The sequence below is a fragment of the Pristiophorus japonicus genome, chromosome 6 (genome assembly GCF_044704955.1).
Source record: "Pristiophorus japonicus isolate sPriJap1 chromosome 6, sPriJap1.hap1, whole genome shotgun sequence".
NCBI lineage: Eukaryota > Metazoa > Chordata > Chondrichthyes > Pristiophoridae > Pristiophorus > Pristiophorus japonicus.
In genome coordinates, this window is record NC_091982.1 from 49011944 (window position 1) to 49034736 (window position 22793).

Here is a 22793-nt window from a genome sequence, read left to right on the forward strand (position 1 = left end):
AACCTGAACCTTGCTTGATTGTTTACCACCAGTAGCGGAGTCAGAATGAGCCATTTTAAATTAGTTTTTCTGCCTTCTGTCCCCTGCTAAGAATTTGAGCATTGCGTAACATTTAGCTTTGCTGGTTTATTTACTGGAAATGGATGACTGGTGTCCAGCTATTCTGATTGTGCGATTTACTCAGCCAAGTGTTGATAATGGTCGTGATGGATCTTGCAGTGTGTTTTAAGTTGTTTTTATAGGGGTATTTTCTTGGGCCTGCGCCTAGGTGTGTTGTATTACCTGAGCACTGTAAATAAGGGAAAAGTGAGTGTGGAGGAGCGCATGTATTTAAGGAAACCCGTGTGAGACAGAAAATTGGGTGGGATCCTTTACAGATGTGTGCTCCACACCACCCAATTCTCCTGTATTCGATGTGCCTAGGTAATCCAGTATGACCAGGTACAGGACCAGGAAAATCTACCCCGATATTCTTTTCATTTGGAGCCCAGGGTTCATGAGCCAGTTTCTGGTATTTATGCCGTTGAATTTGTTTTCCGTTGCCTGTCAACAGCTTTACCCTGGGCTATGAGTCTGTCACTGGAGTATGGAAAAGAGATTTAACAACATAAACATTGAGAGCTGGCTCATGGATGTCAGCCAGTCCGCAGGAATCTGAATTAAAAGAACAGTATGAAAGCAGCTCCATACTGGAATATTAGAGTGCTGATTGAAGTGTAAGGTGCACTAAAGTTTTTTAATCAACTCTCAACCTCTACTTCAAAAATTAATTATAGAAATCTCAGCATAGAAAGAGGCCACAGCCCCCATATTATACATAAACAGTGATGCAGTGATGGCAAGAATGCACCCATTTTGCCATGGTATTTCAGCCAATCACATAACCAATTGCAACAACCCATCTGCTTGTAGACCCAATTCTATCCGCGCCTCTCAGCAATGTGACTAGGGCAGGGCAGCGCAGATTCCTTTGTTTCAGTTTAGAAATTAGGCGCAGGTAGCGAGAGATGGGGAGAGAAAGGGAAGTTAGAGGGAAGTTAGGGGATTTTACAAAGCATTAAACATTTCACTTTTACCCATAAAGAGCCATCATCAATAATAAATGTCAAATAAATCAATAAATCAACTAATAAATCAATAAATCAATCAATCAATCAAAAAAATTTTTAAACATTAAAAATAAAAAATAAAAAAAATAAAAAATAAAAAAATCATTCAATAAATAAAAATTTTTAAGTTTCCACTCACGTACTGCTGCACCTATTCGTTTGGGAGTGCCGGGAGCCCTCCAACAGCCTGCAAAAGAGCTGGTTGGGTGGGCCCCGTTGCCAAGGAGATGTTCGGATGGGGCCCGCCACCGGGGAGGAGCTCAGGCGGGCCCCGCCGCCGGAGAGGTGCTGGTTGGGTGGGCCCCGCCACCGAGGAGGTGTTCGGATGGGGCCCGCCTCCGAAGAGCTGCTGGTCGGGCGGGGCCGCCACCGGGGAATAGTTCGGGCAGGCCCCGCTACTGAAGAGGAGCTGGTCGGGCGGGCCCCGCCACTGAGGAGGTGTTCAGGCGGGGCCTGCCACCGGGGAGTAGTTCGGGCGGGGCCCGCCACCGAAGAGGTGCTCGTTGGGCAGGCCCTGCCACCGAGGAGGTAAGGGCAGTGGAGGCGAGGCGAATCGAGGGATGGTGAGGCAGGCAGGCCACTCAGCCCGGGATAGGGGCGGCGAACATCGCGACCTCCCTTCGGCCAGGGATAGGGTCGCCCGGAGACAGGACGCGCTGGGAGGGCCAGGAGCTACTGCACACGCACGCAGACTCCACAGCGCACGCACGCAGCTGCCGGCACTCTTTTTGGCCCAGGGCTGTAGCTCTGCCCCCCCCCCCCGCCCCCGCTGTTGTGCTGCGTCATGCTGACTGCTGAACAGGCCTGCTGCACTCGGAGAATCGCGAGGTAAGTTTTTGGCGTGCTTTTCATTCCGCACAATAAGCAGGCCTCTCAAAGGTGCGCCGTTCTAGCGGATATCGGAAACTTGGGCCCTTAATGGCGCGGCATAGTAATGCACCCATTAAAGTTTTCAAAATCACTTGTTTTCCAGCTGAACTGTTATTTCTGTCTGCCGCTACAAACTCGGGAGGCTCACGCACCATGCTCTGTGTAAACGTTGCACCGACTGTGACCTCCGAGGGAAGCCGCTTCCTCATCCCTTTAAGTAGCCACCAGTTAACGACTCTGCAAGCCTGTACCGACTGCTTTTCCAGACGTTGTTCTTGGCGGGTGCTAAATGAGGCGGCTGCACATAATTTAGTGAACTGGGCATTGCACTAGGACTGACGTCATGATTGAAGTGATTGTCAGCAGCCAGGCGCTGGCGGTTTGTGCATCCGCTAAACCTCTAACGAATTTTCCGGCAGAGCGCTAAAAGCTCTAACGCTCGCATTACCACCCCCTCTGGATGCAAACTGAGGCGTTAGACAACCGAAAATCCAGCCCAGAAACTAGATAAGTCTCTTTAGTTAATCTTTTCAAATGCCTCTCTCTGATAATATGCCCCAATAGGAACCTCACTAGAAGGTCACCCCACTCACTGCACTAATACAACAATTTTCTCTCGTCTACCCTTTGAATAGAACAGATTACAGGGTGATTTGAGAGTGGTGTTTAAAATTATGAAGGGTTGGAACAGAGTAGATAATAACAGACTGTTTGCAGTGGTTGAAGAGTCTAGAACAAGGATACATAGATACAAGATTCAGCGTAAGAAATTTAGGACAGAGAGCAGGAGAATCTTTTTTACACAGAGGATTGTGAGGTGGTGGAATGCACTACTGGAATTAGTGATTGAAGCAGAGCGCATATCAACATTTAAAAATAGATTATATAGGGTCTTTGAAGGAAAGGGGATAAAGGATTAGGGTGGGCCAATGGGATAAAGAGCCTGGTGAATAAACACCAACATGGACTGGTTGGTATTTCCATGTTGTAATTTAGTGACACGTTTATGGTTGTCTTAAGGTTGTATATGGATCCTGTAGAATAATACAAAGAACATTGGCTAGAATTTTCCGGGGTGGGATCGGTGGCGGGGCGGGTGGGAACTTTTTTTGCTGTCAACCTGCCGCAACGTGCTTTTCCCAATGTCGGGTCTGTCAGCACTGAGCTTTTTTTAACTTATTATTTTACTTTAACTTCATGGTCATGGGAACCACACTGTCAACCTGAGGTGGAAGGTCAGTGGCCATTGATGATTACTTGACAGCTTCAAATGGACACTAAAAGCTCCCACCTGACTGATATTCACTTTCCTCAGCCACAAGCTGTTTCTCGGTACATTTCCAGCACAGATTCTGCAGGCTTTCCACTTTCCAACCACTATCACCTCATTGGAAGAACTCTCTCACCATTGACAGAATGCTTCTGTCATCTGTACTCCACCTGTCATCCATTCCATCAGCATGGATGGGTTTATACACTCTCATCTTGCTCCTCAGAATCCAACCACAATCAGCCCCAACACCAGCAGCACCAGGCACAAGAGCAGCACCAACAACAACACTAAACTTCTCCGCAATCACCTGATGTTGCACAGGACACAGGGCATCAGCACCTGACCACATTGCTGTCTGGGATGCCAGGGATGGCCTCACTATGGCCAGATTTACATCACTTGACACTGTACACCCTGGCTGCCATAAGATGCACCAGGTTGGCACCACCACTCACCAAGACCACAAACCATCACTACGATGCCCAAGCATTCCTTTCACACTCACCACCATTGCGGGGGCGGGGGTGGGGGGGGGGGGGGGCGGTGGGGTGGTATCGTTATGTGTCACCATTCAATGCAACATATTAAGCCACTTCCAAAGGTGCACACAAATCTGCCCAAGAATGGAACGTGTTGAAAATAAAGGTTTCAATGTTTGATAGCACATTAACAGAAACTTGAGATGCACATTGGATAAAACACCCAAGTGGCTACCCTTGTGTGTTGTTAGTTGGCATGTTGCGAGAGAACACCTCCGCAGGTCGGGCTATAAAAGAGCTAGAGCGGCGGGCCCTGGAACATCATGGCCCCACGACCTGCGAGAGAACACCTCGGCAGGTCAGGCTATAAAAAAGTATACTGTTAAGCTCATAATAAAGTAATGCAACTGAGTACTGTGGACAATGAGTAAGTGTGACCTTAGTTCCTTTATTCAAACTCCAGAGTGCTGGTACAGCATGGGAGGCCTGCTTATATACAATGCTCCCAAGAGATGCTGACCATCCCTATGATACAGGTTGCCTAGGGTTGCATACATAACATCACTCCTTCCCAAAGTCAATAGCACACTTATTTACAGGGTGAGACGATTTGGGTCTTTTCGTTCACTTGTCGATCGTCTCGGTACAAATGCAGGTGTGGGTGAGTTGGTTGGTTCTTCACTGGGCTGCTGGGCAGCTGGCCTTGCCGGGCTGCTGGGGATGGTGAGTTCAGCTTCATGGTCAACCATGATATCGGTTGCCACATGTGTGTGTTTTGGAGGGTCGAAGTTGGTGGTGTCCTCTACAGGTTGCTCGTGGCTGTTTGTGAATTGCAGTTTGGTTTGGTCCAAATGCTTTCTGCAAGTTAGTCCATTGGCAAGTTTGACCTGAAGCACCCTACTCCCTTTTTTGGCTATGACGGTACCAGCAAGCCATTTGGGACCATATCCATAGTTGAGTACGTTACAGGGTCATTGACTTCAATATCGCATGACATGTTTGCGCGATCGTGGTACATGATTTGTTGATGCCGTCTGCCCTCGACGTGATCATGGAGATCAGGGTGGACAAGAGAGAGCCTTGTTTTGAACGCCCTTTTCATGAGCAGCTCAGCTGGAGGAACCCCGGTGAGCAAATGGGGCCTGGTGCGGTAGCTGAGCAGGACTCGGGATAGGCGGATCTGCAGGGAGCCTTCCAACACGTTTCAAGTTTTGCTTGATGGTCTGAACTGCCCGTTCTGCCTGGCCATTGGATGCGGGCTTGAACAGGTTAGATGTGACATGCTTGATCCCATTGCGGGTCATGAATTCCTTGAATTCAGCACTGGTGAAGCACGGGCCATTGTCGCTGACAAGGACATCAGGCAGGCAGTGCGTGGCGAACATGGCTTGTAGGCTTTCGATGGTGGCAGTGGATGTGCTTACAGACATTATTACACATTCAATCCATTTTGAATAAGCATCCACAACAACCAAAAACATTTTGCCAAGAAACGGGCCCGCAAAGTCAACGTGGATCCGAGACCACAGATTGGAGGGCCATGACCACAAACTTAGCAGTGCCTCTCTGGGTGCATTGCTCAGTTGAGAGCAAGTGTTGCATTGGCACACGCATGACTCTAAATATGAGTCAATGCCGGGCTACCACACATGGGATCTGGCTATAGCTTTTATCATTACTATGCCTGGGTGGGTACTGTGTAGTCGTGTATGAACGTTTCTCTGCCTTTCTTAGGCAAAACCACATGATTACCCCACAAAAGACAGTCCGCCTGTATGGACATTTCGTCTTTGCGCCGCTGGAACGGCTTGATCTCTTCATGCATCTCCGCTGGGACGCTGGACCAGCTCCCATGGAGGACACAGTTTTTTACAAGGGACAGTAAAGGATCCTGGCTGGTCCAGGTCCTGATCTGGCGGGCCATAATGGGTGACTTTTCATTTTCGACTGCATCCATCATCAACAGCAAGTTTGCAGGCTGTGCCATTTCCACCCCGGTGGTGGGCAATGGTAGCCGACTGAGACCATTAGCGCAGTTCTCTGTGCCTGGTCTGTGGCGGATTACATAGTTGTATGCAAACAACGTGAGCGCCCATCTTTGGATGCAGGCAGAGGCATTGGTGTTAATCTCTTTGCTCTCTGAGAATAGTGATATGAGCGGCTTATGGTCAGTTTCTAACTCAAACTTGAGACCAAACCGATACTGGCGCATTGTTTTCACCCCATAAACGCATGCCAGAGCTTCTTTTTCAATCATTCTGTTGGCCCTTTCGGCCTTAGACAAACTCCTGGACGCATAGGCGACCAGTTGCAATGTTCCCGATTTATTAGCTTGTTGTAATACACACCTGACCCTGTATGAAGACGCATCGCAAGCTAGCACTAAACGTTTACATGGGTTATACAGAACAAGCAGTTTGTTGGAACATAACAGATTTCTGGCTTTCTCAAATGCAGACTCTTTTGATCTCCCCCAAACCCAGTCGTCTCCCTTGCGTAGCAGCACATGTCGGGGTTCTAGCAAGGTGCTTAACCCGGATAGGAAATTACCAAAATAGTTAAGGACTCCCAGGAATGACAGCAGCTCCGTCACGTTCTGTGGTCTCGGCGCGTTCTTGATGGCCTCTGTCTTGGCGTCGGTGGGTCTGATGCCATCTGCCGTGATTCTTCTCCCTAAGAACTCGACCTCTGGCGCCAGGAAAACACACTTCGTGCGTTTCAACCTGAGTCCCACGCGATCTAGCCAACTTAGAACCTCTTCCAGGTTCTTCGACTGCTCGATGGTGTCCCGACCTGTGACTAGTACATCGTCCTGGAAAACCACGGTGCACGGAACTGACTTTAGAAGGCTCTCCATGTTCCTTTGGAAAATTGCCGCGGCCAATCGAATCCCAAACAGGCATCTATTGTAGATGAACAGACCTTTGTGCATGTTGATGCAGGTGAGGCCTTTCGAAGATTCTGCCAGCTCCTGCGTTATGTAGCGTGGTTTTCAGCTCATCTGCACATTCGCTGGAGATGTCCCATTGTTCCACAGCCTTTGCACACATAGTGTTTGAAGCGGCATTGATGGGCTCGATGATCACCTCCGCAGCGCCAACAAGGTGTTAACTGCCTTTCATTAACGATTGATGGCGGACTCTGGGTCATCTGAGGTCGTGCAGCTGCCAGCGTGTACATTCTGCTATATGCATTCCTGCCTGAAAACGATGTTACTTTGTGTACACTACCAGCCGAAACCAGTTTATGCTGCAAAATTTGTTTGGTGTTATTGCTGGTGGACATAAGTGCCTGGGCTATCGTTATGGCTTTGCTCAGATTCGGTGTTTCAACAGTCAATAGTTTGCGAAGGATAACTTCATGACCAATGCCAAGCACAAAAAAGTCTCTTAGCATTTGCTCAGGGAATCCATCGAATTCGCAATGTCCTGCAAGACGCCCCTTAGTTCGGCGACGTTGCTCACCACTTCCTGGCCTTCAGACCGTTGACACGTGTAGAAACGATACTGCTATGTATGAATAAAGAGTCTGAACAGATACTGTGAGCTCAAAGTAAAGTGTGACCTTAGTCTTTTATTACAGGTCTCCAGAGTGCCTCTCCAGCCTGTGAGGTCTCCTTAAGTACAGGTGCTCCCAAGGGATTGTGGGATCACTTGGGACTCCATGGGATGAGCCCTCTGGTGGTTAAACAAAGTATTTACAGGTTTACATATATAACTACACTCCCCCACCTAATGTCAATAGTGTAACTATTTACAAGATGAGTCGATCTGGGGCCTTTCTTTCCCTGGTTGATAGTCTTGGTACAAATACTGGTTTTGGTGAGTCGTTTCTTGGGCTCTCGCTGGACTGCTGTGCAGCTCGCTTTGCTGTGCTGCCTGGTGTGTTGAGTCCTGCTGGGCTGCTGCTGGTAATGGGTTCTGCTTCGTGGTCAGCCGCTGTGTCGGTTGCCACTGGTGTGTGTGTTGGGGGGGTCAAAAAATGTAGAGTCTAATGTGGGTTGCTCAGGATAGTCCATGAATCTGAGTTTGGTTTGGCCCAAGGGTTTCCGGTGAATGAGTCCATTTGAAATTTTGACCCGAAACACCCTACTCCCCTCTTTGACCACGACAGTGCCGGAAAGCCATTTGGGACCTTGTCCATAGTTCAACACAAATACAGGGTCATTAATTTCAATTTCGCATAACACAATTGCGCTATCATGATGTGTACTTTGTTGAAGCCGCCTGTTCTCTACCTGTTCGTGAGGATCAGAGTGGACTAACGAGAGGCTTGTCTTAAGTGCCCTTTTCATGAGCTGTTCAGCGGGTGGAATCCCAGTGAGCGAATGGTATCTCATGCAGTAACTAAGCAGGACTCGGGATAGGCGAGTCTGCAGTGAGCCTTCAGTTACCCTCTTCAAGCTCTGCTTGATTGTTTGCACTGCTCTCTCTGCCTGACCATTGGATGCTGGTTTGAACAGGACAGGTGTAACATGTTTGATCCCATTGCGGGTCATGAACTCTTTGAATTCGGCACTGGTGAAACACGGCCCGTTGTTGCTCACAAGGACATCAGGCAGACCTGCGTGGCAAACATGGCCCGCAGGCTTTCAGTGGTGGCAGCGGACGTGCTTGCCGACATTTCTCACATTCAATCCATTTGGAGTACGCGTCTACAACCACTCGGAACATTTTACCCAAGAACGGGCCCGCATAGTCGACATGAGCCCTAGATCATGGTTTAGAGGGCCAAGACCATAAAATTAATGGTGCCTCCCTGGGTGCATTGCTTAACTGTGAACATGTGTTACATTTGTGCACGCGGGACTCTAAGCCCGCATCGATACCGGGCCAGCACACGTGGGATCTGGCTATCGCTTTCATCATTACAATGCCTGGGTGGGTGCTGTGGAGATCACTAATGAAAGTGTCCCTGCACTTTTTGGGTACCACTACCCGATTGCCCCACAGAAGGCAGTCTGCTTGTATAGACATTTCATCTTTACATCGCTGGTACGGCTTTATCTCTTCCTGCATTTCTAATTGGACACTGGACCAGCTCCCGTGAAGCACACAGTTTTTTTTACTAAGGACAGTAAAGGGTCCTGGCTCGTTCAGGTTCTAATCTGTCGGACAGTAACGGGTGATTGCTCACTCTGGAATGCTTCCATTACCATGACTAAATCTGCGGGCTGTGCCATTTCTACCCCCGTGGTGGGCAATGACAGCCTACTGAGAGCATCGGCACAGTTTTCTGTGCCTGGCCTGTGGCGGATGGCGTAGTTGTATGCGGATAACATGAGCGCCTGCATCTCTGGATGCGGGCCGATGCATTCGTATTTATCCCCTTACTTTCAGAAAAGAGGGATATCAGTGGCTTATGGTCAGTTTCCAATTCAAATTTGGGCCCAAACAGATATTGATGCATTTTCTTTACCCCATAAACACACGCTAACGCTTCTTTTTCAATCATGCTGTAGGCCCTCTCAGCCTTACACAGACTTCTGGATGCATAAGCAACCGGTTGCAATTTCCCAGATTCAGTAGCTTGTTGCAATACACACCCGACACCGTATGACGATGCATCACATGCTTGTATCAACCGCTTACATGGATCATATAACACAAACAATTTGTTTGAGCATAACAGTTTTCTAGCTTTTACAAAGACATTTTCTTGGCTTTTACCCCATACCCATTTGTCTCCTTTACACAGTAAGGCGTGCAGTGATTCTAGCAGTGTGCTGAGACCGGTAAAAAGTTACCAAAGTAGTTCAGGAGTCCTAGAAACGACCGCAGCTCCGTCACGTCCAGTGGCCTCGGTGCGTTCTCGATTGTCTCCGTCTTCGAATCGGTGGGTTTGATGCCGTCCGCTGCGATTCTTCTCCCCAAGAACGCACTTCGAGCATTTTAATCTGAGCCCCACACGGTTAAGCCGACTAAGAACATCCTCCAGGTTCTGCAGATGCTCGACGGTGTCCCGACCTGTAACCAAGATGTCGTCCTGGAAGACCATGGTGCACGGGACCGACTTCAGTAAGCTTTCCATGTTTCTATGGAATATCGCCGCGGCTGATCGAATCCCAAACGGGCATCTGTTGTAAATGAAGAGACCTTTGTACGTGTTGATGCAGGTAAGGCCCTTCGATGATTCCTCCAGCTCCTGCATTATGTAGTCCGAGGTCAAGTCCACCTTCGTGAACGTCTTTCCTCCCGCCAGCGTCGCAAAAAGGTCGTCTGCCTTTGGTAGTATTGATCCTGCAGTGAGAAACGATTGATAGTTACTTTGTAATCACCACAGATTCTGACGGTGCTGTCTCCCTTGAGGACTGGAACAATCGAACTGGCCCACTCATTGAATTCGATCGGCGAAATGATGCCCTCTTGTTGCAGCCGTTCCAGCTCGATCTCCACCCTCTCTCTCATCATGTACGGTACTGCTCTCGCCTTGTGATGGATGGGTCGCGCCCCCGGAATTAGGTGGATCTGCATTTTTGTTCCTTGGAACTTCCCGACGCCTGGTTCGAAATGCGAGGGGAACTTGTTTAAGACCTGGGCAGACAAAGTGGCGTCGACAGACGAGAGCACTCGGACGTTGTCCCAGTTCCAGCGAATCTTCCCCAGCCAGCTCCTGACGAGCAGCGTGGGGCCATCGCCCGGTACCACCCAGAGTGGTAGCTTGTGCACTGCTCTATCGTAGGAGACCTTTACAGTAGCACTGCCGATTATGGGAATCAGTTCTTTTGTGTACGTTCTCAGTTTAGTGCAAATGGGAGTCAGAACTGGCCTTGAGGCCTTGCTGCACCACAATTTATCAAAAGTTTTTTTGCTCATAATGGACTGACTTGCACCCGTGTCCAACTCCATTGACACCGAGAGTCCATTTAATTCAACCTTCAGCATTTTCGGGGGACACTTTGTGGTAAATGTGTACACCCCATATACCTCTGCCTCCTCGGTCTGAGACTCTGGTTCGCCGTGATCCGCCGTGGATCTGTCCTCCTCTGCAACATGGTGGTTTGCAGGATTAGCAGGGTTTGCAGCTCGTCTGCACATACGTTGGCGGTGTCCCATTGTTCCACAGCCCTTGCAAACGTATCCTTTGAAGCGGCATGAATGAAAACGATGATCACCCCCGCAGTGCCAACAAGGTGTTAATGGCCTAGCACTCATCACCCTTGATGGTGGACTCTGAGCTGCATGTGAGGCCTGCCCTGCGATTTGAAAACAACATTACTTTGTTCACAGTACTTGTAGCAGCACTCATGTGCTGAGAGATTTGCTTGGTATTGCCATTGGTGGCAATGAACACCTGGGCTATCACTATGGCTTTACTCAATGTTGGGGTCTCTACAGTCAAAAGTTTGCGAAGTATCACTTCATGGCCAATGCCAAGTACAAAGAAGTCCCTGAGCATCTGCTCCAAATGTCCTTCAAATTCGCAATGTCCTGCAAGACGTCTTAGCTCGGCAACATAGCTCGCCACTTCCTGGTCTTCAGACCTTTTGTACATGTAGAATCGGTACCTTGCCATCAGAACGCTTTCCTTCAGGTTAAGATGCTCCCAGACCAGTGTGCACAAATCATCATACGATTTCTCTCTGGGTTTTTCTGGAGCGAGCAGATTTTTCATGAGGCCATACATTGGTGCCCCGCAAACGGTGAGGAGAATTGCCCTTCATTTGGCAGCGTTCGCTTCTCCTTCTAGCTTGTTGGCCACAAAGTATTGGTCGAGTTGTTCCATGAAGGTTTCCCAATCATCTCTCACCGAAAATTTCTTCAGGATGCCCACTCTTTTCTGCATCGTTGCGGAAGGGTTTGTCATCTGTGTCTCGTCGCCAGTTGCTATGTATGAATAAAGAGTCTGACCAGGTACTGTGAGCTCAAAGTAAAGTGTGACCGTAGTCTTTTATTACAGGTCTCCAGAGTGCCTCTCCAGCCTGTGATGCCTCCTTAAGTACAGGTGCTCCCAAGGGATTGTGGGATCCCTTGGGACTCCAGGGGATGAGCCCTCTGGTGGTTAAATAAGGTATTTACAGGTTTACATATATAACAGATACCTTGCCATCAAAATGCTTTCCTTCGGATTTAGGTGCTCCCAGACCAGCGTACACGGTTTTTCATAGGATTTGGTTGTTGGTTTCACCGGAGCTAGAAGATTCTTCATGAGGCCATAGATTGTTGCCCACAGAGAGTAAGGAAGATCGCCCTTCGCTTGTCAGCATTCTCATACCCTTCCAGCTCATTGACCACGAAGTATTGGTCGACTCGCTCCACGAAGGCCTCCCAATCATCCCCTTCTGAGAATTTCTCCAGGTTACCAACAGTTCTTTGCATTTACGCGTGGTTGTTCGTTATCTCGTCGCCAGTTGTTAAGCTCCTAATAAAGTAATGCAACTGAGTACTGTAGACAATGAGTAAGTATGACCTTAGCTCCTTTATTCAAACTCCAGAGTGCTGGTACAGCATGGGAGGCCTGCTTATATACAGTGCTCCCAAGGGATGCTGGGATCCCTTGGGACTCCAACACGTAAACCCTTTAGTGGCGGTATGATACAGGTTGCCTAGGGTTGCATCCATAACATATACCACTACAACTTCCAGCGCGAGCTGCTACAAGTGTACGACGATTTTGAGGTGGGTGACATCATCAAAACCCAGGATGCCATTTGGAGCGTGAGGAGGAAAGTCAGCGGGGCCCTGATACAGTGGAGGAGTAGGAAGGTCGGGGCGGATAAGCAGCGAGAGATCGTGGCGGAGGTGCAGTGAGTGATTGAGGCGGATGAGCGATGAGAGATCGTGGCTGATATTCAGCGAGTGATCATGGCGGAGGTTCGGCGAATGTTTGATGCAGAGGTACGGTGAGAGATCATGGCGGAGGTATGGCGAATGTTTTTGTGGCAGAGGAGCAGCGAGAGATCGTGGCGAAGATGCGGTGAATGTTTGTGGCAGAGGTGCGACGAGAGATCGTGGCGGAGGAACGATGAGAGATTGTGGCGGAGGTGTGACGAATGTTTGTGGTGGAGGAGTGGCGAGAGATCGTGGCGGAGGTGCGGCAAATGAGGGTACGAGGCCCAGAAGAGCCAAGGGCCCAGGGGCAGCATGGGCCAGCCCACACTGCGATATGTGTGCGCACTAGGTCCATGCGGCAGAGCAGGTCTCCAGCCGTCCTGGTTAACCCTTGCCACTGGATAAAGGCCAAGCTCTGTCAAGCCCATGTGGTGGCTGATGTGAAACGGTTACCACACGTTAAAAAAATCCACGCACAGGCATCTTCCACCCCCTCAATTGGAGTTCAGGACTGGAACATAGGGTCCTTCATTGAAACATCTGTGAACTCATGTGGTAGCAAGTCATCCTCATTCGAGGGATGGCCTATGATATGATGATTGCCCTAGGATGAGGGTGAGTGTGAGGGGTGGCTAGTGTGATAATGTAGATAGAGAGAGGGATGGGTGGAGGTGCAAGGTAAGTTGGTGTGAGTAAGGATGTGCAGGAGTAGGGTAGTGAAGGTAGAGTAATGGGGATATGATGAGAGGCACAGGAGGAGGATGAAGAAGATGAGTGTTGCTTTGTACTAATGTTTCGTGATCTAATGATATCATTGAAAGGTTTGCGCCACTGCACTCAGGTCCTCCTGACCGCATCCCTGCTTATGACCTCCTCTGCAATGTGCTGTGTTGGTGTCCTGGGAGGTCTCTTTTGCCCATCGGAAGGGAAGAGAACTTCCATGTGTGCTGTCACTCCCTCCATATGCATATGGAGGGTGTTATATATGCAGATTATAGATATACTCTCTGTGTAAATCATGTATAGTTGCATAAAATGGAGACTTGTTTACCTGATGTACTATCAATAAGGTTTACACTGTGTATATACTATGCTGGCACCACTAGAGACCAGGGTTTCCTGCCCTGGTGGCAGGGGCTGTAGAAAAGGGTAGCCACCATGCGGCTGCCTCACTCTGAAGTTACGAATAAAGGACCAAGGTCACTACAGTTTGAGCACAACACATTGCCTCGTGGAGTCATTCATAAGTATATTACAGACATAACAACTGGCGACGAAAAGGCTCGAGCAATATTTCGTGGCAAATGACCTGGCAGGGGAGACAGACGCATTGGCGGAGAGGCGCAAGGCTATACTGCTGACCAGTTGTGGGCCTGAGGTCTACCGCCTCATCAGGGACTTGCTGGCACCCACGAAGGCCAAGGATAAGACATACAATGAGCTGACTGAACTAATTCGCGACCAACTAAAACCAAAAGAGAGCATCCTCACGGCTAGGCACAGATTCTACATTCACCGCAGAACTGAGGGCCAGGAGATTGCAAAATATGCTGCCGACCTCAGGAGACTTGCGGCACCGTGTGATTTTGGCACGCACCTCAATGAAGCATTGCGAGACATCTTCATTATGGGAATTGGCCACGAGGGCCTCCTTCACAACCTGTTATCTGCCGAAACCACAGTTAACCTGCAGAAGGCCACCAGCATCAGTCAGGCGTTCATGACCTCGATCTGCAGCACCAAGCAAATTATTCATCCTGTGGACTCAAACCCGGCAAGTACTGTACACAGAATGGTACCTTTCACAGGCAAGACTGTAGAACATGGCTCTGCCCAGGGCAGAGAGCACAGACCTCAGGGTTCCAGAACTCAGAGTCCACCGAAGGGTGCTAATCAAGTAGCACCATGCTGGCGTTGCATAGGAAACCATAGGGCTCACCAGTGTCGGTTTGCTGAATACGTAGCAAAGCCTGTAACACAAAGGGCCACCTCCAGTGTATATGTAAAAGAAATACGACTCACCATCTAGCAGAGGAGTCGGTAGATGACTTTGAATCCAGCAGGGAGTATGATGATTTGGCCAGAGAGGCAACTCAGCCCAAAGAAGAAGTGTATGGAGTGTATACCTGCACCACCGATTGTCCTCCAGTGAAGATGGAAGTCGAAGTAAACGACGTTACAGTCTTCATGGAAGTGGACACGGGAGCGAGCCAGTCAGTGATGAGCCAGGATGCCTTTGAAAGGCTATGGAACGAAAAACGACCCGAGCTGGTTCCAGTACAGGAAAAGTTGTGCATTTACACCAAGGAGCTGGTCCCAGTCCTTGGTAGTGCGGATGTAAGTGTAATCCATAATGGCATGGTGCACAAGTTATCTCTGTGGATTGTTGCAAGTGATGGTCCAATGCTACTCGGAAGAAAGTGGATGGGGAAGATCCAGTGGAAATGGGAAGACCTCTTCACTCCAGCAATCGATGTCCCCCATGCTCAGAGATAGAGCAAAACCTCACCTTCGCTTCGGCCAGGCACCAGAGATCAGACCAGCGCAGCACCTGAGGCACAGACCGTCCATCACGACTGCGTGGCAATAATCCAACCGGAACGACCTAAAAGTATCTTCCCCACTCCAGTGGCAGGACTCCTGGGGAGGAAGATTGAATTCACAGGCACTCTTTCAGCTTTTGTGGCAGAATCGCGGGAGGGAAGGATTAAGGCAGTCAACCTCGAGGATAGAGGCAAGATGGTGTCCCTGCTGCAGCGAGGTGCAGCGTGGCTGAAAAAAAAGATGGCCGTGGCTATACCACGAGGTGCAATGCCGAGGGACCAACCGTGGTGTCTAACAAAGGATTTGATTGGGGTAAAGCCAGCAGGGTTCTCCTAAAGGAGACCTGCAACCAACTGAACTTAAAGAGGCATTGTATGCATGGCAATCAATGTAACGAACCGATTAAGGTTGTGAACAAAATGTTGTTGCGAGATGTCGGTACCATTCCTAATGTAAAGAACATAATGTTGTTGCGAGATGTAGGGAATAGAGTGTCCCCAAAAGTAGCAAGCGAGCAAATTCGGGAGGGTAAAGGCACTGATCCTGATGCCCTGCCCCAGGTGTCCCCACAAGTTATAGGCCAGCGACCTCAGGAGGGTGAAGGCACTGATCCTGATACCCTGCCCCAGGTCTATCCCACACTGCAGGCACCCGATGGCTCTATTCGCCACGGACCTGGAAACGAAAACGGCGCCAATACGCACAGTCGGCCGCCGTTGCCCACTCCCGGGTAGAGACAGCGCAGCCCCCAGACCCAGTCGCTATGCAGTGGAGCGAAAGATCAAAACCAACAAGTTCCCCAAACAGGGCCTGGAACAGCCAGGTTCTCAACACTGTTAGAGAGCAGGCAGAAGATTCTGCAGCCCTCAAAGGAGGACAGGGAGGCCACACACATCTGTGGCTCTGCCCACTACTAGGCAACGGCAAAGGCCCTGAGTCCTGGCAAGGTGAGTGAACCAAGCCCACCCTGCTAGCAGGGGGCGCAGCACTGCCATCAGATGACTAGGACCCCGTCCAATTGCTCTGGAACCAGCGTCCTCGCATACCTGTACTGCTACCTCAATACTGACCATGACTGAACCATGAATGCAATCTACCCAATCCTGGCGCACGACCGTAAAACGTAACGAATATAAGTCACTGAACCAAGGTTTCACAAAACAAACTGTAAAAAACTTTGTACTTGCACTGTGTCTGATTCTGTATTTTAATGTAACGGGCCAGCTGCATGATCTCGCTGTGAGGGGGGAGGGGGGGAAATGGATGGATGTGGCCATGGACACACACATGGATCACATACAGAACCCACTGGAATCTCCACTGCATCAATGAACCATCCAAACTGGTAACCACTACCCAACATTGTGGCAAAAGGATTTGGGGGTTAACAGGTAGAGAGCCAAGTCAAAGCACAGCCAAGATGCAAGGGCTATTGTCACTTAAGTCTGGGGAGAACTAAGCCAGAGCACATAGTGCAAATGTAATTGGCACAATGGATTTGGGGGAGAATTATGTTATATATGCAGACTATAGATATACTCTCCGTGTAGTCACTGTATAGTTGCATAAGATGGAGACTTGTTTACCTGATGTACTATCAATAAGGTTTACACATAGAAACATAGAAAATAAGTGCAGGAGTAGGCCATTCGGCCCTTCGAGCCTGCACCACCATTCAATGAGTTCATGGCTGATCATTCACCTCAGCACCCCTTTCCCACTTTCTCTCCATACCCCTTGATCCCTTTAGCCGTAAGGGCCATATCTAACTCCCTCTTGAATATATCCAATGAACTGGCATCAACGACTTTCTGTGGCAGGGAATTCCACAGGTTAACAACTCTCTGAGTGAAGAAGTTCCTCCTCATCTCAGTCCTAAATGGCCTACCCCTTATTCTAAGATTATGTCCCCTGGTTCTGGACTTCCCCAACATCGGGAACATTCTTCCCGCATCTAACCTGTCCCGTCCCGTCAGGATCTTATACGTTTCTATGAGATCCCCTCTCATCCTTCTAAACTCCAGTGTATAAAGGCCCAGTTGATCCAGTCTCTCCTCATATGACAGTCCAGCCATCCTGGGAATCAGTCTGGTGAACCTTCGCTGCACTCCCTCAATAGTAAGAACGTCCTTCCTCAGATTAGGAGACCAAAACTGAACACAATATTCCAGGTGAGGCCTCACCAAGGCCCTGTACAATTGCAGTAAGACCTCCCTGCTCCTATACTCAAATCCCCTTGCTATGAAGGCCAACATGCCATTTGCCTTCTTCACCGCCTGCTGCACCTGCATGCCAACTTTTAATGACTGATGAACCATGACACCCAGGTCTCGTTGCACCTCCCCTTTTCCTAATCTGCCACCATGCAGATAATATTCTGCCCTCGTGTTTCTGCCACCAAAGTGGATAACCTCACATTTATCCACATTATACTGCATCTGCCATGCATTTGCCCATTCACCCAACCTGTCCAAATCACCCTGCAGCCTCTTAACATCCTCATCCTAGCTCACACCACCACCCAGTTTAGTGTCATCTGCAAACTTGGAGATATTACACTCAATTCCTTCATCCAAATCTTTAATGTATAATGTAAAAAGCTGGGGTCCCAGCACTGAGCCCCGTGGCACTCCACGAGTCACTGCCTCCCATTCCGAAAAGGACCTGTTTATCCCAACTCTCTGCTTCCTGTCTGCCAACCAATTCTCTATCCACGCCAGTACTTTACCCCCAATATCATGTGCTTTGATTTTGCACACCAATCTCTTATGTGGGACCTTGTCAAATGCCTTTTGAAAGTCCAAATACACCAGATCCACTGGTTCTCCCTTGTCCACTCTACTAGTTACATCCTCAAAAAATTCTAGAAGATTTGTCAAGCATGATTTCCCTTTCGCAAATCCATGCTGACTTGGACCGATCCTGTCACTGCTCTCCAAATGCGCTGTTATTTTATCCTTAATAATTGATTCCAACATTTTCCCCACTACTGATGTCAGACTAACCGATCTATAATTACCGGTTTTCTCTCTCCCTCCTTTTTTAAAAAAGGGTGTTACATTTGCTACCCTCCAGTCCATAGGAACTGATCCAGAGTCGATAGACTGTTGGAAAATGATCACCAATGCATCCACTATTTCTAGGGCCACCTCCTTAAGTACTCTGGGATGCAGACAATCAGGCCCCAGGGATTTATCGGCCTTCAATCCCATCAATTTCCCTAACACAATTTCCCGCCTAATAAGGATATGCGTCAGTTCCTCCTTCTCACTAGACCCCCGGTCCCGTAGTACATCCGGAAGGTCATTTGTATCTTCCTTCGTGAAGACTGAACCAAAGTATTTATTCAATTGGTCTGCCATTTCTTTGTTCCCCATTATTAATTCACCTGAGTCCAACTGCAAGGGACCTACATTCGTCTTCACTAATCTTTTTCTCTTCACATATCTATGGAAGCTTTTGCAGTCAGTTTTTATGTTCCCGGCAAGCTTCCTCTCGTACTCTATTTCCCCCATCCTTTGTCCTCCTCTGCTGAATTCTAAATTTGTCCCAGTCCTCAGGTTTGCTGCTTTCTCTGGCCAATTTATATGCCTCTTCCTTGGATCTAACACTATCTTTAATTTCCCTTGTTAGCCACGGTTGAGCCATCTTCCCTGTTTTATTTTTACTCCAGACAGGGATGTACAACTGTTGAAGTTCATCCATGTGATCTATAAATGTTTGCCATTGCCTATCCACTGTCAACCCTTTAAGTAACATTTGCCAGTCTATTCTAGCCAATTCGCGCCTCATGCTGTCGAAGTTAGCTTTCCTTAGGTTTAGGACCCTAGTTTCTGAATTAACTATGTCACTCTCCAGCTTAATAAAGAATTCTACCATATTATGATCACTCTTCCCCAAGGGGCCTCGCACAACAAGATTGCTAATTAGTCCTTTCTCATTACACATCACCCAGTCTAGGATGGCCAGCTCTCTAGTTGGTTCCTCGACATATTGGTCAAGAAAACCATCCCTAATACACTCCAGGAAATCCTCCTCCATCGCATTGCTACCAGTTTGGTTAGCCCAATCTATATGTAAATTAAAGTCGCCCATGATAACTGCTGTACCTTTATTGCACACATCCATTATTTCTTGCTTGATGCTGTCCCCAATCTCACTACTACTGTTTGGTAGCCTGTACACAACTCCCACCAGCGTTTTCTTCCCTTTGGTATTCTGCAGCTCCACCCATATTGATTCCACATCATCCAAGCTGATGTCTTTCCTTACTATTGCATTAATTTCCTCTTTAACCCGCAACGCCACCCCACCTCCTTTTCCTTTCTGTCTATCCTTCCTAAATGTTGAATACCCCTGGATGTTGAGTTCCCAGCCTTGGTCATCCTGGAGCCATGTCTCCGTGATGCCAATTACATCATATCCATTAACTGCTATCTGCGCAGTTAATTCGTCCATCTTATTTCGAATACTCCTCGCATTGAGACACTGAGCCTTCAGGCTTGTCTTTTTAACACACCTTGCCCCTTTAGAATTTTTCTGTAATGTGTATATACTATGCTGGCACCACTAGATGGTGAAACTGGTGGAGACTGGGGTTTCCTGCCCTGGTGGCAGGGGTTGTATAAAAGGGTAGTCACCATGTGGCTGCCTCACTCTGGAGTTACGAATAAAGGACCAAGGTCACTAGAGTTTGAGTACAACACATTGCCTCGTGGAGTCATTCATAAGTACATTACAGACATAACAGAGGAAGTCATGGGAGAGCCTGGGTGCAGCCCTGCATCTTTGTGCAGTGTTTGTCAGTGTTTGCAGTACTTCATTGCTGTAGAACACTGACAGCGCAAACGTCAAAAGAAAGTTGGTCATAGTTCCTTTACGGAAACCGGCTGATGACGTGTCATGACTGACGTCACCAGACCCGTTTCCTCTAATTGGACCGTGAAACGCGCTGGGCAGGCTTAACAAGCCCTATCAACATAAATTCATTTTAGGCAGCAGGATGGATCCAACAACGGGGCTGCGACCTGCCACCGACATCGCCCGCCCCAGGCCCGTCGAGGTGAGCAAAATCCTGGCCATTATCTCTGTAACGACACTTTTGCTTTAAATATGTCATGGCTTTCTTTGTACTGGTTCACCAAAGCTTTACCGTCAATGGGCTGGATTTTAGGCTTTTCTGTTTTCGGGGCGACAATGGCGGCGGGGCGGGAAAGTTGTCGGCCGGGAATAGCTTGCGTCTTAGTTGTTAAGTTTGGGCATCTGGGCCCTGCGTCAGGGGGCACAGTGCTAAGGGAGGCGTTGTACACCTCTCTTGCTGCAAGGAAGGGAAATTCCTGAGCTATATAGCCAGCCAGGGAGCACTCCGAGAGAGGCCTGGGGTGGGCCTAAAAAAACCCCATAAATACATTCCCAAAACATTGCCCACACCACAGCAACAAATCGCACAAATTTTTTTAAAAATCGCACTTACCTTAGTAGTCCATTACCTTCCTCTCCGCCGACGGGATCATAGGACCGCCCTGATTTCCCAGGCGGTCATTGCAGGCGCATTTCCGGGCGGACGGGTCGGGCAAGACTCAAAAACTCGGCGCCGGTGTCGCAACCAGGGGCGTTGCATACCCGGCACAGCTCTTCCCGGCGGTGCTGCACAGTGTCACCGCAAAACCCGACAGGAGGATCGCGGCAGGGCGCAGCAGACCTCACCGCTGCCTTTCACGCCACTCCGGGGCGAAACCCGGAGTGCAAAGGACAGGAAAATCCAGCCCATGGTCTGCATAAGAGTAAAAATGTCTTTCCAAGGAACAAAAGTAACAAATTAAGCCATTTGGCTTTGGCTTCATTCATTCCAATGTGCAGCAGGGACAAAGGAATCCATGCATAGTACAAAGAGCAATACAACTCTTTTGGGGGGGGGGAGACAAAATATACATTAGATCAAGTGCCCCTCGATCTGGGGGACACTCCAGACACTTTTAACTGCACTCTTTTAAAAAAAATTTGGGGGGGGGGTTTTTTGGTGGTTTTTTTGTGATTTTTTTGGGGCATTAAAATTATATATTTTACAAGTGCCCCCTATAAAAGGGGAGGGGGACACTAAAACCGGCAATTAAAACAAATTAAACTTTAAAACATATAAAATCAAATTAAAATTTGGTTGCCGGGGGTAACGATGCACTCCAGTCCCTCTGGCGCCCACCTCTCGCGGAAGCCCGCGAGCGTACTGGTGGACACCGCGTGCTCCATCTCCAAGGACACCCTGGCCCGGATAAAGGCGCGGAAGAGAGGCAGGCTGTCAGGCTGAACGACCCCCTCGACCGCCCGCTGCCTGGACCGGCTGATGGTACCCTTGGCCATGCCCAGGAGCAGTCCTACGAGGAGGCCTTCGGACCTATGCGCTCCCCTCCGCAAAGAGTGCCCAAAGATCAGGAGTATGGGACTGAAGTGCAGCCAGAAATTGAGGAGCAGCCCCTTTAAATAATGTAACAGGAGCTGCAACCTCATACATTCAATAAAAACGTGGAACACGAACTCTTCCAGACCGCAGAAATTGCAGGCAGCCTGGGAGCCCGTGAACCGACTTAAAAATTTATTGCACGGGACTGCTCCGTGCACCGCCCTCCAGGCCAAGTCCCCAATAAACAGTGGGAGGACTCCCGCGTAGAGTGCACTCCATCGGGGAACCCCGCCTCCTCCGGGCGAAAAGATGGCAATCCGGACGGCAGACGAGGATGGCAAGGTTGAAAGTGTGCAGGAGCAGCCCGTACAGAAAACCCCTCCGCGCAGAACTGAAAGGCACGGAGGGGATTTCTCCGAGGCGGCTCAAGTTGTGAGGTGCCGACTCCCGAGGGAGGTTTCGGGGTTTGGCGCCAATGAGGAATTCCGTCCGGATGGGGGTCAGTTCGGACGGGGTCTCCCCACGTGCTTGAGCCACCACGACGCACCTAACGGAGTCAGGGCACAGAGCTGTTTTTAGCGACACAAAGAGGAATACAACTCTTTTGGGGGACATAATTAACAGTTAGATCAAGTGCCCCCTGATCTGGGAGACACTCCAAACTTTTTTCAACTGCCCCTTTTAAAAATCTTTTTTGTTTTTTTTGTTTTTTTGTGGGTTTTTTTGTGATTTTTTTGGGCATTAAAATAATATATTTTACAAGTGCTCCCTATAAAAGGGGAGAGGGACACTAAAAACCCGGCAATTAAAACAACTTAAACTTTAAAACATATAAAATCAAATAAAAATTTGGTTGCTGGGGGTAACTATGCACTCCAGTCCCTCCAGCGCCCACTTCTCGCGGAAGGCCGCGAGCGTACCGGTGGACACCGCGTGCTCCATCTCCAAGGACACCCTGGCGCGGATGTACGTGTGGAAGAGAGGCAGGCAGTCGGGCTGAACGACCCCCTCGACCGTCCGCTGCCTGGACCGGCTGATGGCACCCTTGGCCGTGCCCAGGAGCAGTCCTACGAGGAGGCCCTCGGACCTACCCGCTCCCCTCCGCACAGGGTGCCCAAAGATCAGGAGTGTGGGACTGAAGTGCAGCCAGAAATTGAGGAGCAGCCCCTTTAAATAATGGAACAGGGGCTGCAACCTTGTACCTTCAATAAAAACGTGGAACACAGACTCTTCCAGACCGCAGAAATTGCAGGCGACCTGGGAGCCCGTGAACCAACTTAAAAATTTATTGCACGGAACTGCTCCGTGCACCACCCTCCAGGCCAAGTCCCCGATAAACAGTGGGAGGAC